The sequence below is a fragment of the Esox lucius genome, chromosome 13 (genome assembly GCF_011004845.1).
Source record: "Esox lucius isolate fEsoLuc1 chromosome 13, fEsoLuc1.pri, whole genome shotgun sequence".
Taxonomy (NCBI): Eukaryota; Metazoa; Chordata; class Actinopteri; order Esociformes; family Esocidae; genus Esox; species Esox lucius.
In genome coordinates, this window is record NC_047581.1 from 25,337,583 (window position 1) to 25,354,916 (window position 17,334).

A 17,334-nucleotide genomic window follows, 5' to 3' on the forward strand; every position below is an offset into this window, starting at 1 on the left:
TCTTCAGTAGAAACAAGTCACGGGCTAAAAGCTTTGTGGGTTCTATTGGATTTATATTTTTTGGTACGCATGGCATGGTGGGTAAAGGAAACAATCAGTGAGAGGTCACGCAGGTTTGTCCTTGACTCTCGGTACACTTAAACAATATTGGCAAATAGATTTTTTACAGTGAAATGGAACAACACTTTCAGGCAGATCATTCCCGTCTTTAAGACTCTCTGAATGAGAGCGTGTGCTAAATTGTGAAAAAAGCAAGAACATTGGCAGCCGAATTTAGAGAGACTCTTTGTAATGCGTGATCTTATAAGTATTACCTGATGTGATATGTTGGGGAGGATGCTTCCTGGTCATGAAACAGTTGGATTCTGGATGTTAACAGGCAACCCTGGAAGTGGTCGAGATGTGGATGGAGGGGCTGTGGTGGGCTTACTCCTCATTTCTCCTAAGGGCCAGGAAGGGTGGTGGGCAACAGCGAGCTGGTTGCCAGATAGCATCCATATCCGAGCCAGATGAGCCAGATGATTGAGAGAGAGCAGTAAGGCTAAAGCCATGGTGGTGGCAGCAGGCCAGTTTCAGAAGTGCTTAGCAGGAGTGTGGCCTGGTCATCCGATCGGTAGGTGTGTGTACATAGACAAAGGATTAATTGTTCATTGAGGATTATCTAAAGACTGACTGGCTGGGCAGTGATGCTGAGGATAGTTCTGGCTGGCGGGGAAACAGGTGAATGTTTGAAATCTAATTGGAAGGCCCGCGACCAAGTCTGAGATTGCATCAGTTGTTTAAAGACGGGTAGCATGGTGAGTAGAACAGTAAACTAAAATTAACAAAGTAAATCACTGGTTCAAACAGAGGTGACTTGTAGGTCAGCAGAAGAAAGCTGTTGGATATTGTGCCCTATTATGATACAGAGAGAAACGGGAACTAGGTGAGTGTACTGTACTAGCAATTGACTGGCCAGGCGAGGAGTAGTAGCAGGGGAATTGTGATGATTGTATGATTGTTGAGGGGGAGATGTAAATGTTTCTGTATTTCTTGAACTGAAAGCCACATTACATTAGCTCCATTAAACCGTGTATTGTTTTATTCTCTAACCCATCAGCACAGGGGATTGCAAAATACTCTATTGCCACCTTCCAATTTCACAGGGGCCTGATGGCTTACCATGTGGAAGGACCAGCCAGCAGAGAAATAACTAATAAATAGAACGGCTCTGGGATAAATTGATAGAAACATGCTGATGGAAGCAAATTATGTCCAAACTACCAGGAGTAAAGATAGCCAACTTCACTCATTCATAATTCTCCATAACCTGAATAAGAGGCATCGATATCCAAGTGACACAACCACAAATCACATATCACTGTCATAAGACAGGTAAGGCTAATCTTATTGATATGAAAACTTAAGGTTTCAGATGTTTCAGAAGATTGATAGGGACTCTGTTGACTGCCCAAAAATAATAATTTGATGATGACATTTGTGTTTTTATGCAGATGAAAATATGAGTGGTAATTATGATGGTGAAGACAAAGGTTGATAATCGAGGATAGGAATGTCCACACATCTACCTGCATCCTTGGCCGCCGTCAGCCTGCAACACATAAGGTTCACCACCCCACACCTGTTTGTTGATGCTGGTGGCAGCAGCTTGAGAAATACAGTCCCTGTTCTATAGTGTGTAGCTAGCTACTTAGTTACAAAGTTAATACAGAGTACCGCAGCATTTTTATAATACTTGATGTTACCTACATGATTATTAATTGGTCTGGTGATACTGACTGCAGAAACAATCAGAAAGACACAGCAAAGGAGGACCAGCTGCTTCAATGACCCTCTACCTAACTCTTCTAGAGTCAGGTGGTATCCTCACAAGTCTAAAATATCCACACATGGCACTAGCCAGCCGACTTTATATTATTGAAAAGGTGAATACAGAAAAATATAAAAATTAAGCAGTTATGAAGTTATGAAGTTATTAATAAAAATAAGCTAAGTAGCAGATTTACATAATTTCTGTTTAATTTTAAGCACCTGCCCCTTGAAAGGATTGCAAGGCTCTCAGTGAGGTTCTGATTTCTCTTCTAAAAACCTCCTGGATGTTACTTAGCTATTATCTTCACCTTACCAGACTGACAAAAGAAGTGCAGGATTATAGCTTATTTCTGACTGTATAGAGGAAAAAGTAATGCCAGAGAACAATTTGCAAATCCTCCCCCAACCCCATTATAACCTCAAAAGTAGCAGACTGAAAAATGCTCCCAAATGGCACCCAATTCATTACATAGCTCACTACTTTAATGCATCCTGGTCTCTTCAATATTTGGAACAGTGTGCAATTTAGAAGGCGTCCTAAAGCAGACCGTGAAGTCACTGACTCTGGGACGTGACGGAGGTTGCTCCTGCCCAATCAACAGTGTATACTTTGAAATACAGAGATTATCGCTGTATGAAAGGTCAGGCAAAGCGAAAACCAAAACACAGGAGAATCTTACTGCAAGTGTAACTTGAATACCAGAAAGATGCAATGCACTGAAACATTGTAGACCTAGCAATATGCAATGTATTTCATCTGTTTGATTTGGATGGCAATTCAGCTGAACGATAACGCTTCACGTGTCAATCCCTGTAATTTCAGTGTCTGACTGAATCATCACCAATTATCAACTATTCAAACAATTACATTTATTTTATTGGTACATTTTAGGCCCTTTTTACATCAGTACAAAGTGTTTTTACAGATGCCCAGTCTAAAGGGATCACTATTATGAGATTTCTAGACAATTCTTTTGTCATTGTTACTGACCAAGTTCAGGCCAGGAACTCATGAAACTTTATTAATCAACATATTTTATCGGCCTCATACAGATCAGATGAACCTATCAGTAGGTGACACATGATAGAAAAACTATAATACCTACAGGCATCAAGCGATCAATTCATTTTGGTTAAACATGTCATTTATCAACGGGGCCCCTGGGACAGTATGCAACCAGGCACATCTAAGTCTACACATTCTAATCTATGAATAAACAGACTATGAGCGCTACAAATCACACCTTAAGTCATATTTTGGCCCCAAGTATATATCACAAGCACTCCCCTTTTAGAATCTTTTAAAAACACCATAGGACATTTTGTTTTTGTACATACCTCACAGTTTTGTTCAAAGGTGTGTTCAGTGAGTTGTATAATGGCGCCCTCTTGTGGACAGTTATCTCTACCATTTGCTTGATAAGGGCATAATTCTATAAAGGGATGGAAAGGTTAACTGACTAGCACCACTATAGGTATCAGAGTTATTACAATATGAAATATAAATCCTTACTGTACAAATTCAGGACTTTTTGCATTTTATTTTGCACTGAAGACATTTCAATAATTTTACAGAAATAACACTAGAACACAATGTCACAGAGGTAGAAAATATTCAGAAATAGCCTACTCAATTGGACGTAATGTTTCTTACATGACATTTTACTCAGGTTTAAGTATAATTGATAGTATAAAAACATGCACAGATAATTAAAAAGTAATTGGTAGCTCATTGAAGTACTTACAGTGGGGGATTTTACCACTTACAAAGCATTTAGAAGTCTGTCATTTTGATAATAGGTACTCTTCAACTGTGAGTGACGGAATCTAAAACCAAAATCCAGAAATTGTATGATTTTTAAGTAATTAATTTGCATTTTATTGCATGAGATAAGTATGTGATACATCAGAAAAGCAGGACAGAATATTTGGTACAGAAACTTTTGTTTGCAATTACAGAGATCATACGTTTCCTGTAGTTCTTGACCAGGTTTGCACACACTGCAGCAGGGATTTTGGCCCACTCCTCCATTCAGACCTTCTCCAGATCCTTCAGGTTTTGGGGCTGTCGCTGGGCAATACAGACTTTCAGCTCCCTCCAAAGATTTTCTATTGAGTTCAGGTCTGGAGACTGGCAAGGCCACTCCAGGACCTTGAGATGCTTCTTACGGAGCCACTCCTTAGTTGCCCTGGCTGTTTGTTTCGGGTTGTTGTCATGCTGGAAGACCCAGCCACAACCCATCTTCAATGCTCTTACTGAGGGAAGGAGATTGTTGGCCAAGATCTCGCGATACATGTCCCCATCCATCCTCCCCTCAATACGATGCAGTCTCTTCAGGTCATTGACCAGGTCATGCCGTGTAGTTCTGGGCTGATCCCTCACCTTCCTCACAATCATTGATGCTTCACGAGGTGAGATCTTGCATGGAACCCCAGACTGAGGGAGATTGACCATCATCTTGAACTTCTTCCATTTTCTAATAATTTCGCCAACAGTTCTTGCCTTCTGACCAAGCTGCTTGCCTATTGCCCTGTAGCCCATCCCAGCCTTGTGCAGGTCTACAATTGTATCCCTGATGTCCTTACACAGCTCTCTGGTCTTGGACATTGTGGAGAGGTTGGAGTCTGTTTGATTGAGTGTGTGGACAGGTGTCTTTTATACAGGTAATGAGTTCAAACAGGTGCAGTTAATATAGGTAATGAGTGGAGAACAGGAGGGCTTCTTAAAGAAAAACGAACAGGTCTGTGAGAGCTGGAATTCTTACTGGTTGGTAGGTGATCAAATACTAATGTCATGCAATAAAATGCACATTCATTATTTAAAAATCATACAATGTGATTTTCTGGATTTTTGTTTTAGATTCTGTACCTATGATAAAAATTACAGACCTCTACATGCTTTGTAATTAGGAAAACCTGCAAAATCGGCAGTGTATCAAATACTTGTTCTCCCCACTGTAAATGGGGAACTCCGGGCAGTTGGTAACACATCTGTCTCCATGCACATATGTGGTACCCCGCTAAAGACCAGGGTTCAAAATCTGTCTCTACACTTCACCACTGTCTCGTCTTTACCTGTCTTTCTATCAGTAATACCTTGCAAAATACAATATGAATATTTAAGGACAGTGTCCACTCCCCAACTCACAAACCCTCACCAGGGGTGGAAAGATTATTGAATTATAGCCCTCTTTCCTATTGGTGTACTACTTGTGCCTTAGTTTTTACAGCAAAAATACAATATATAATTAGTGTGTTACCAGCATCTGCCCGTTGTAATGCAATGCGTAAGAAAGTACTTAAGGGGGATATATATCATGGTCACCCCTCCACACCTCGTTTGATAGCATTTAAATCCCCACCACAGCCAACCCGCTCCAAAACCACACTCAACTTAGGACTGTTTCTCTTTAAGCATTTTGGGGATTCAGAAAAACTCTGGGCTAGAATACAAAATGAAGCATTCCTTGAATACCCATGGCTGTCACCCCTAAGACAAAAAGAAGAATAAAAGAAAGAAACTGAGGAGAGAGTGAGAGGGAGAGAGAGAGAAAAAGAGAGACGGCTGGAGAAGTAGGATGAGCGTTGGCAGAGGAGTGTAAGACGAGCGCCAGGCATGCCCACAGGGATGGAGGGGCGCCAGAGAGCAGCGGGAGCCTGTTTGTCTTGGAATCCTACACTCACTCTTGAGTTCTGGAGAAAATGAGAAGCCCCTCAACCAGCTTCCAACCAGAGGTTTAAATGTCAGTGTAAATGTCAGACAGAATCTCACCTCTCCTGACTTCTGCCCAGGCCTGGATGGTGGAGCATTGCATTAGACATTACACTGGATGCTTTCCAAATGCCAAACTATTTTTAGTCCTTGGTCAAGTGCACTATACAAAGAATAGGGAACCATTGGGGATGCGTGAACTGTCGGAATGCAGAAGACCCAAAAAACGGATTTGGACCGTTTCTCACATTCTTCCGTGTAGATCCTCCCAAGCTCTGTCAGATCGGATGTGGAGCGCCAGTGAACTGCAATCTTTAGCTCTCTCACAGATGTTCAATGGGTTGAGTCCAGGCTTTGGCTGGGCCACTTAAAGACACTCAAGGACGACTTGTCCCAAAGCCTCTCCAGTGTTGCTTTGGCTGCGTGCTTCGGGTCATTGTTGTGCTGAAAGCTAAATCTTTGCCCCAGTCAGAGTTCCTGTGCACTCTGGATCAGGTTTTCTTCAAGGACCTCTCTTTTTTAAGTACCACCAGGATTATATGTAGGGATGGTATTAGCCAGGTGATGAGAGGCACCTTGTTTTCGCTAGATGTAGCGCTTGGCATTCAGGGCTAATAACTTGAGTTTGGTCTCATCAGACTAAAAACATTTTTCCTCATGCTCTCAGCGGCCTTGAGGCAGCATATCATATGCCTTTTAGTCAGGAGTGGTTTCCGTCTAGCCACTCTACCATGAAGGCCTGATTGATGGAGAGCTACAGAGATGGTTGAGCTTCTGGCAGGTTCTCTCATCTCTGCAGAGAAACACTGAAACTCTGTTAGAATGGCCATTGGGTTCATGGCCATCAAGGGCCTTCTTGTCTGGTTAATTGGTTTGGCCTAAAGCACAGCTCTAGGAAGAGTCTTGTTGGTTCCAAACTCCTTCCATTTCACAATGATGGAACCCACTGCGCTCCTGGGAAATTTCAAAGCTTTAGCGATTTTTATAGTCTTGCCTAGATCTATGCCTTGACACAAATTTCAAAGGTCTACAGAGTTCCTTGGACTTCATGACTTGATTTTGGCTCTCAAGGATGATCAAAGGATACAGGATGCATCTGGCCTCAATTTGGAGTGTCATGGCAAAGGCTCTCCATAATTATGCTTATGAGATATTTCAGCTTTTCATTTTCAATAAATTGGCACATATCTAAAAACCTGTTTTCACTTTGTCATTACTTTGTCACTTTGTCATTATTGTTGTCAGATTGATGGACAAAAATATATATTTAATCAATTATGAAGCCTACACAGCCCCATACGCAACAAACTGCAATGCACTGTGTGTTCTGACACCTTTCTATCAGTACCAACATTAACTTTTTCAGCAATTTGAACTAATGTAGCTTGTCTGTTGGATCAGACCACACAGGCCAGCCTTCACTCCCCACATGCATCAGTGAGCCATGACCCTGTCACCGACTCACTGCTTTTCCTTCCTTGGATCACTTTTGATAGGTCCATTCGTCTAGCCATAAAAATTTGGCCCGTGTCAAAGTCGCACATTAACTTTGAGGACAGAATGTTCACTTGCTTCCTTAAATATCTCACCCACTGAGTAGTGCCATGATAACAAGATTATCAGTGTTATTCATTTCACCTGTCAATGGTCATAATCTTATGGCTGATCGTTGTACAAACCCGATTCCAAAAAAGTTGGGACACTGTACAATTGTGAATAAAAACAGAATGCAATGATGTGGAATTTTCAAATTTCAATATTTTATTCAGAATACAACATAGATGGCATATCAAATGTTCAAACTGAGAAAATGTATCACTTTAAGGAAAAAATAAGTTGATTTTAAATTTGATGGCATCAACACATCTCAAAAAGCCATGTTTACCACTGTGTGGCATCCCCTCTTCTTTTTATAACAGACTGCAAACGTCTGGGGACTGAGTAGACAAGTTGCTCAAGTTTGTGAATAGGAATGTTGTCCCAATCTTGTCTAATACAGGCTTCTAGTTGCTCAACTGTCTTAGGTCTTCTTTGTCACACCTTCCTCTTTATGATGTGCCAAATGTTTTCTATGGGTGAAGGATCTGGACTGCAGGCTGGCCATTTCAGTACCCGGATCCTTCTTCTATGCAGCCATGACATTGTAATTGATGCAGTATGTGGTCTGGCATTGTCATGTTGGAAAATGCAAGGTCTTCCCTGAAAGAGATGACGTCTGGATGGGAGCATATGTTGTTCTAGAACTTGGATATAACTGTCAGCATTGATGGTGCCTTTCCAGATATGTAGGCTGCCCATGCCAAACGCACTCATGCAACCCCATACCATCAGAGATGCAGGCTTCTGAACTGAGCGCTGATAACAACTTGGGTTGTCCCTGTCCTCTTTAGTCCGGATGACATGGCGTCCCAGTTTTCCAAAATGACCACAGGACAATTTTCCACTTTGCCACAGTCCATTTTAAATGATCCTTGGCCCAGAGAAAATGCCTGCGCTTCTGGATCCTGTTTAGATACGGCTTTTTTTTACCTATAGAGTTTTAGCCGGCAACGGATTGTGTTCACCGACAATGTTTTCTGGAAGTATTCCTGAGCCCATGTTGTGATTTCCATTACAGTATCATTCCTGTATGTGATGCAGTGCCGTCTGAGGGCCCGAAAATCACGGGCATCCAATATGGTTTTCCGGCCTTGACCTTTACACACAGAGATTGTTCCAGATTCTCAGAATCTTTGGATGATATTATGCACTGGAGATGATGATAACTTCATACTCTTTGCAATTTTTCTATGAGAAACTCCTTTCTGATATTGCTCCACTATTTTTCGCTGCAGCATTGGGGGAATTGGTGATCCTCTGCCCATCTTGACTTCTGAGAGACACTGCCACTCTGAGAGGCTCTTTTTATACCCAATCATGTTGCCAACTGACATAATAAGTTGCAAATTGGTCCTCCAGCTGTTCTTTATCTGTACATTTAACTTTTCCAGCCTCTTATTGCTACCTGTCCCAACTTTTTTGGAATGTGTAGCTGTCATGAAATCCAAAATGAGCCAATATTTGGCATGACATTGCAAAATGTCTCACTTTCAACATTCGATATGTTATCTATATTCTATTGTGAATTAAATATAAGGTTATGAGATTTGTAAATTATTCCATTCCTTTTTTACTCACAATTTGTAAAGTGTCCCAACTTTTTTGGAATCGGGTTTGTACTCTATTGTAAGATTGAAATAGGAGGCAGGACACAAGCACAGGCATAACGTTAAATAAAAATAACAAAGTAACAAAACTAAATCAAAAACAGAACTACAACAGGAACGGATTCCAAAAACATTAGCCTACAAGATACACCAGGAAAGGAGGCGCCCTTCTCTGTAGGCTACTTCTGGACCACTACCACACTCCCCCCGCCTGGCGAACCTGGCCGCTGCACCCACCGCCATACATAGCCCCCTGAAGAAAAAACATCAACCCCAGTGTCCTTTGTTGTTTTTGGATATTCTGTACTGTTGAAACTTGAGGCAGGGCACCGGCACAGGAAGAACAGAGGACGCTTATTAAAACTACCTCAGAAGTAACAAAACCTGTCAGATTGGATGGGGAGTGCCAGTGAATCCGAAACAATCGACAACACACGATAGGGAATGGAGGAACTTTAATAGGAACTGGTCATCAGGAACACAGGTGAGGGCAATAACAACAAACAGGTGTCCTTGGTCCAAATGAGGGAGAGTTGGATCGTTCCAGGACGTCACAGTTGTGAATATGAAGAAAAATATTCTTCATAGGGTTAAATATTTACTGAAGGTTAAATATTACTCCCCAGAAGTTATTGAGATAAACAATGTATGCCTTAGTATCTATATTTCAAAGTAATTCAATCTATTCTAGTGAAGCAATGAAGTCACAATCCTTCACATAGTTACAGTACTGTACATGGCAATGATCTTCAATGTACTATCATCATAATTCCAATCTTTACATTTTTACTCTATATTTTTTAAAACCTTGATCAATGTTGAGAGTGCATTCCTTGATTAATTTGTACACTCCAACCATCACTGAAGGGAAAATCTATATTCAGAATTCAGAAAATACAAAAACCTTTTAGCTACATCTACAATCATCTCCAGTTGTTTTCTTTGTTTTTTTTTCAGTACGGTACATGTGGAATTAATGCCACAAAATCAACCTTCTTGACAATCATAATATCTGTTCCCTTCAGCTGTTCAACAACATTTTTGATCTCCACTGGTGTCTGTCCCCCCCCCATAGTTTCTCTAGTCCCATGTATTTCTATATTTTCCATGGCCTCTGTAGGAAATCATTTTGATCTGAACTGCCCTGACCCTTGACCCTTCAAACCCTTTACATAAGTTGAGCACTCTGGGGATTTAGGAACGTGGTTTCTTTTGCAATTATAACACTTAAGATCTTCAGATTCGTCAAGAATATATTTCTTCATTTGTCACACTCTTGCTACTTGTCCATATGTTTTGCAATTTCAGCACATCTATGCTTTAGGCACACAGTCTCTCATGCCCCCTAACCTCTCTAACATGTGTATTGCACCAATGTCAGACTCTTATGCTGCTGCTTACAGTAATGAGAAGAAACCCTCCCAGTAAAGCGGTGTGATGATAACAACAAATTAAACAGTGATGTTCTGGAAAAAATTATGCAATTTAGACTAAAACACTTACATTTATGTACAGTTGGAACCAGAAATACAGTGTCATTATTAAGTGAAGAATAAAGTGGCAAGAATAACAAGATTTGAAACAATCGCATGAACTAACATAACAGCATGCAAAATAATATAGTGAATCTAACAGTAACAAGGAGGACCTGTGGTGCTGAAGTAATAGGCTCCATGGCTTTGCGTGTGTATGAAGCAGGCATAAGAGAAGAAAAAAAAACGGCCATAAACTGCAAAACTGACATTACACAGAGGTCTTTAAAAACATATTGAACCTCTTGCTATATGAATATTGCACATGTCGATAAAGTAATGTTGTATGTGAATTCAATTTTTGGGCAGTCTTTCTCCCAGTGATTATAATACATACCTACCAACAGAGGGAGTTCTGAAGCCATGTGAGCCCCATATAAGGCTCTGGTAACTGCCATGTTGACTGCTTTGAAAATTACAACTGAATCACTATTAATTCCGTGTCACTCTTTGTCCATGTTATTTACAGAATAAATGATTTTACTGGCAAGGAGATTTCATTCCCTTGCTACAAGCTACACGTTTCTTCAAGATTCTAATGCTGACCAATACAATGAGGCATTATCCCTGAGAGACTGAAGATATAAAGTGGAGGTGAGGAAGAGAGAGACTGAGAAGAGACAGGTAGCTGGGGAGGATGAGAGGGTGTGAGGCGAGAGAGGATTATTTGGCATAATGTACTTGCCTCGTTCATTCATTTTTGGGAAGGAACTCATAATTACCAAAAGGCTGCAAGTTATTTCTCAACTGTCAGGTTGAATTTTCTTCCTGTCCCTTGCTGTTACAGAGAGGTTTTGTACTCTGCTCCAATGGGACACAAGATCCATGCAGGCATATATCTGGATCACAGCAGTACTGTTCTTACTCTACCTCCTGCTCCCCCTACAAAACGCTCTAATGTTTTGCTGACACAGCTGATCTATTACCTGATACTGCTGGCCTAACAGAAACATGATGTAGTTCATTATGCACCCTGCAGGCTTGGACAAATAAGAGTTCAATCTTCTACTGAGCACGCTGAAATATGAGCAGACTTTCTTCCAGACTCACTCTTCGGATTATCCCTCTGTCCACAGCGACCCCCGTGGGAGCGGGGCACCTACAAAGATTCAGGCAGACATTCCTTTATTTTTATTGTAACTGAGATAATAATGAGCACCCATAAGGTTTACATTATGGGACAGGTTATCTTTGTAGCCAAAGAAGTCTTTGAGGTGTTCCTCAAAGTTTCATGTTGATATTCAACACTGTTTGAAAGGGCTGAAATATATGGTAAAGAATATTATACAGGACAGAAAAACCACTATATTTCAATGGAATATACAAATGCAATTAAATATATTGACAAGACATTTACAAGATACCTTTGCACAACTGACATGCGGGTAATTTGAGAGAAACTAGACAACTCACTCATGAATAAGGGAGTTAGCAGTGCTACTTTTCTTCTTCTGAATTTATATCTAAATGAATTCTGGGTCAGAATAACACGAAATGCCAGTGTAATTGCTTTGCATGTGAGAACTTTTGGCAGATCTTTAGCACATTGTAAATCACTCTGAGTCACATCCAGGTGCTACAGCGATGGTTGTAATGCAGAACTTCCCTGAGTCCCAAATGGCAATGTAATCCCTACATTTCCTATTGTCCCTGGACAAAAGTAGTGCAATGGAAGGGAATTAGTTACAGGATGTAGGATGTGCACCTTGTGCTTAGTAACATCCCTATATTAAGAAAATACGTAAGTAGTGAACACAGGCACTGTGAAACATATTGTTTTGTCACCTGTCACTTCATTAGCTGGCCAACTGTTGTAGAGTGTGGGCACACACAGCCAGATTTATAACGCAGAACCACTCTCAAGGTGGACAAAAGTTGAGCAGCTCTGATTATTCTTCTCAATGTGCGTTTGGATGTGTGTGTACGTTTGTGAGTGTATTAAAAAAAAAATGTAATAACTAACTGTATTATAAGGACAAAAATTGGTCCAAACTGGGGTTAAATGAGAAAAATATTTGTAATGGGGATATTAGTCCCCAAGTATAGAACAACAGTTAAAATTTGAGGTAAGGTTGGAATTAGGGTTTGGGTTAGGCATTACCAATTAAATGTATGATTAGGTATTAAGGCTAGGTTCATTTAGACATAAAGGTCATTGATGTTAAGGTTAGGGTTAGGCTGAGGTTATGGTTAAGGTTGGGACATAATCTTTCATGTCCTTAGCTAGTTAAATGTGTTTGGTGTCCACATCTAAATACTTAAGTAAATTTGCGTGTGTGTGTGTGTGGGCTCCAAGGGAATGTTTGTTAAAGTGTGACATATAAACAGTGAGCACTGGTGTTCTGTTGAAATTTCAGTCTGACGTGAAATTTATGTAGGCTTTGGTAATCGTTTGGTAATTCCTAGTAAACTTAAAAAACAAGAACTGCATAGCGAACTGCCATTGTTAACAAAGCACTTGGAGAGATGGGGCTGTGGTTTGATGTTCTTACAGCTGACTGTAGTCTAGGAGACACTTTGTAGAACAGCTACGTTGGAGCAATAAATCTACAGCAAACTATAAAAAGCAGAAGCCACTAAAGGACAACAACATTGACTACTAATGTTATCTCTTAACATATAGTACTCATACCTTACACTATGTATATGACAGAAACTCATCCCACAACTGACTTGCTGTCCACGAGTAAGCACTTTGTTGGTTTTCGCAGACATTGACTCAAACTATGAAAAGATAATGTATCCAACAAACTAGGTTATTCAACCAACCAGCCAAGCCAAGCAGACAGTGAAGCCATGTTAGAGTTCACTAATCTACACAGTCAGCTAAAATAAGTGCTTACGTAAGGACTGAGCTACCATTCCAATTTCCTCACACACTAAACACTCCATTACCATATGTAATGTTTATGGTGTATTTCTAGAAAGGTAACTCCTTCACCTCCCTGCTCCATCTGGCGTGGGTGTGACATTGTAAATTATCAGAACATGCATGTTCCTCCTCAGGGCCTTTACTACACAGTGGGATCTTACAAAAGCTAGGGAGTGAACCACCCCTCAAGCTGAAAATACAAGTGGGTTATGGTATCGTAGACATACAGTCATTGAGTGGGTTATAATGTACTGTTGGAGCCTAGACACAGCAAGGTCTCCTTTCAGTTGGGATACCACCGAATCATCTCTGTGTAGTGTGCACCCTTCACTGCTGCCAAGGAAATTCTACATCATGCCCTTGTATGATTACAGCTACTGATTTCTTTAAAGACCACCTATAAATTTGTCTTTTTCCAAAGGGGGGTTCTGCCAGGATGGAAAAGTAAATATGAAATGTGCTAAATAGATATTTCAGATGGAAAAAACTATAAAGCTGTCGTTTTGCATAAATATATCAAGATAACCTAACAAGCGGGTGGCTCGTTTTCAAAGCTGTTTTGGAAGGTGAAGGTAGAGTAGACATGGAGACTAATGACTGTGTATAGAAGCCCTGCAGATTTGATATGTGTAGCAGTATACTACAGCTCTCAGTGTAACTACTTCAAGGATAGAAAACTGAGAAAATAGAGAAAACGTGTATATGGAAACCAAATGACACTACATTCTCTCTTTTGTTCACTAGACTGGTCAGAAGGAATGCACTACAAAGGGAATACGTTCAAATTTGATAAGCATGCATGGATCTGAATCAGTATCTTTTCCAGGAAACAGGAAATATTTGCAAAGCAGCACTAAAGTTACTAATGCAATAACATCTGATACCATAAAAACAACTTTTTTATCTACGCTTATGTAGTATCACTAAAGATGTAGTCGCGTTGAGTGTTTAGGAAATGTACTTAAAATTGTTGGCACCAGGAACACAATTGAGCAATAACAGAATATTTAATATGACGTCAGAATGGGTTTAGCTACTTGAAAGAAATGAATCTGTCCTCATGAGGCAAGTAACTCTGGATAAAACTTAGAATACTTTTACAAGAGTATAAACATGTCTTCTACATGTAGCTGCATCCATAAACATGTTTTCTACATGTAGCTGCGTTCATAAATATGTCGTCTACATGTAGCTACATTCATAAACATGTTTTCTACATGTAGCTGTGTTCATAAACATGTCTTCTGCTTGTAGCTACATTCATAAACGTCTTCTACATGTAGCTGCATTCATAAAACATGTTTTCTACCTATAGCTGCATTCATAAACATGTATTCTACTTGTAGCTACATTCATAAAACATGTCTTCTACATGTAGCTGCATTCATAAAACATGCCTTCTACATGTAGCTGCATTCATAAAACATGTCTTCTACATGTAGCTACATTCATAAACATGTCTTCTACATGTAGCTATATTCATAAACATGTTCTCTACGTGTAGCTGCATTCATAAAACATGTCATCTACATGTAGCTACATTCATAAAACGTCTTCTGCATGTAGCTATATTCATAAACACTTTCTACATGTAGCTATATTCATAAACATGTCTTCTACGTGTAGCTGCATTCATAAAACATGTGTTCTACATGTAGCTACATTCATAAACATGTCTTCTACATGTAGCTACATTCATAAACATGTGGCTGCATGTTCCAAAGTCATCTCTCATAAGTGGAAATAGTATTGCTCTGCCAGTAAAGCAATGGTATGGTGAGTCCCTTCACACAAAACAAGGATTACGAAATGTGTAGGAACATATTTATGTAGTGTGGGAAATGAATATGCATATTTGGAACAGAGGAATTTTTGAAATGATTCCAGACGCCAGAATATAAAATACAATATATCTTGTTCCATGCTGTGCTGTGCTGTTTTTTACAGTTCTGTTTGTGTTTTGGCTACATTGGTTCAACCTACCCAGTTCTTTTCAGATCTGTTTGTGTTTTGGCTACATTGGTTCAACCTACCCAGTTCTTTTCAGATCTGTTTATGTTTTGGCTACATTGGTTCAACCTACCCATTTCTTTTCACATCTGTTTGTGTTTTGGCTACATTGGTTCAATCTACCCATTTCTTTTCAGATCTGTTTGTGTTTTGGCTACATTGGTTGAACCTACCCATTTATTTTCAGATCTGTTTGTGTTTTGGCTACATTGGTTCAATCTATCCAGTTCTTTTCAGATCTGTTTGTGTGCTCTATTAGACATTTCATAAAAACAGCCCATCTAGTCACTGTTGCTTTAGCAAAGGTTATATTTGTAGCCTGGGTGCCATGATGGTTTTTATCTCTTGCCAACTCCTAATGGAATTGTCATGCCAAACATTTTTGGTGTGACAATGGTGACAGTAAGTTGGCAAGAGAGGAGAAACAGATCTCTGACCAAGCTATTACATTTGCACATCATTTCAGAAATTGAACCTCCCACCAACACCATACTAGCTGACACTGCATCTATGAAGGAATTACTCAGTTTTTCATTGCGGTAATTTTGACAGGATTAATGCATTTTCACTGACAAATTATCCAGTCTCATATTTTTACCCAAATATTTGAAGAAGTTAGTTTGGAATGTTGGGGGTAGTTGGTCACGCTGCTTTCAGATATAGAACAGCTTCCAAAAATGACATTACATAGTTGATGTTGGCATCACAACACTTTATTGAGAGGTGCTTATTTGCAATTGCCTTGCCCAGTGCTGAGTGACTGTAAGGAAAATAATCATTTAGAGATTGTTACAGGTAATTGCTTTAACTGCATGTTGAAAGCTGAAAAATAGACGTTCTGTAGATTAATCAAAGTTTACAGTGTCGGAATTAGGTGTTCATGTTTTACTTCAAGATGATACTGATTCAGATTTTCTTCAACTTGGATGTTGGGAGTGTTTTGTTTACAGTACCCTAACCTAATGTTTTATGTGTTTATTGCAAATATTTAATTGGTGGCAAAATTAAATCTATTTTGGGAATCCTATCATGTGAAAAAGTAGGAACAGGATGGACTTAAGAAATGTAGTTACTGGAAGAGAAAACCTATCATGACATCATACTCTTAAACTGGCTATTATTCTAAAACAGATGGCAGTTGGTGCTGTGATTTTGATTCCCCTTTCCCTTCTCTGATGCTAACCCTATGTTTGAGAGAAAACACCTCTTTTCATTTTACCAGAGAGACATTAGTTAGTCTATTAAGCAAAAACAGACATTTTAATGGAAAGAATGGCAGAACAAAAAGGACTTTGGGGGCTGGAATTGGTGAAAAGTTGTGGGATTGCAATGAATGAAATGTCAAATTGACTGAAATCCAATAACTTTATATCTGACATCTGGACAGAATTGCAGCCTACACTGGCCTAGTCCTCACCTGTATAAATGCCGTCCACAATCCCAGGAAATCAATGTCAGAATAACTGTTTGAAACTAGGATACACACAGTTCTTGCTATGACACTAAATACCACAATGTTTTGAACCATGCAACACGGTCTTTTGTTTGCTAGTTGGGCCAATCAACGGACACATCAGACCACCTCTATTGAAGCTTTGTTGTCCCACACAATAAAATCAGGGATGGGATAAGATCTGCATATGTTCATACATGCTGTAAAATATAACTTTGGTGCACTTTGGTGCCATAAAGATCCAGAATTTACTAAATTACATATTAGAAGGTGGTGCTTGAAAATGTAGCCATGTTTAGCATCTTTAATTTGCGAAAAGTCATGGAGTATGTTTACTCATTGGAATACATACAGCCATATGGCTGTAAAAAAGCTGTTGTTCAACCACAAAAATGAACAACAAATTCTTCAAGGAATAACAGGGGACTTCTAAAAATGTATATATGTATATGTTTTTAATGGAAATACTGAGGAAATCAGTTGCATGATTTACAGTTCAGCAAATCATGACTCTTGGTGCTGATATCATGGATGGGTGCATATTTCCTACATCTAAAATGACTCTTTTATGTTCTTGGCTACTGATGGGGCTCCATAAAACAAGACAGCTATACCATTACTATACCATTAAACACAAATAAATTATTTTTTACTGGAGTTGGAGGAATGGTTTTGATGCCTTTGAAGGCCCAAGTGTGGATGAAGATCAGAGAACTGCCTCACTTTTAAAACCTCCA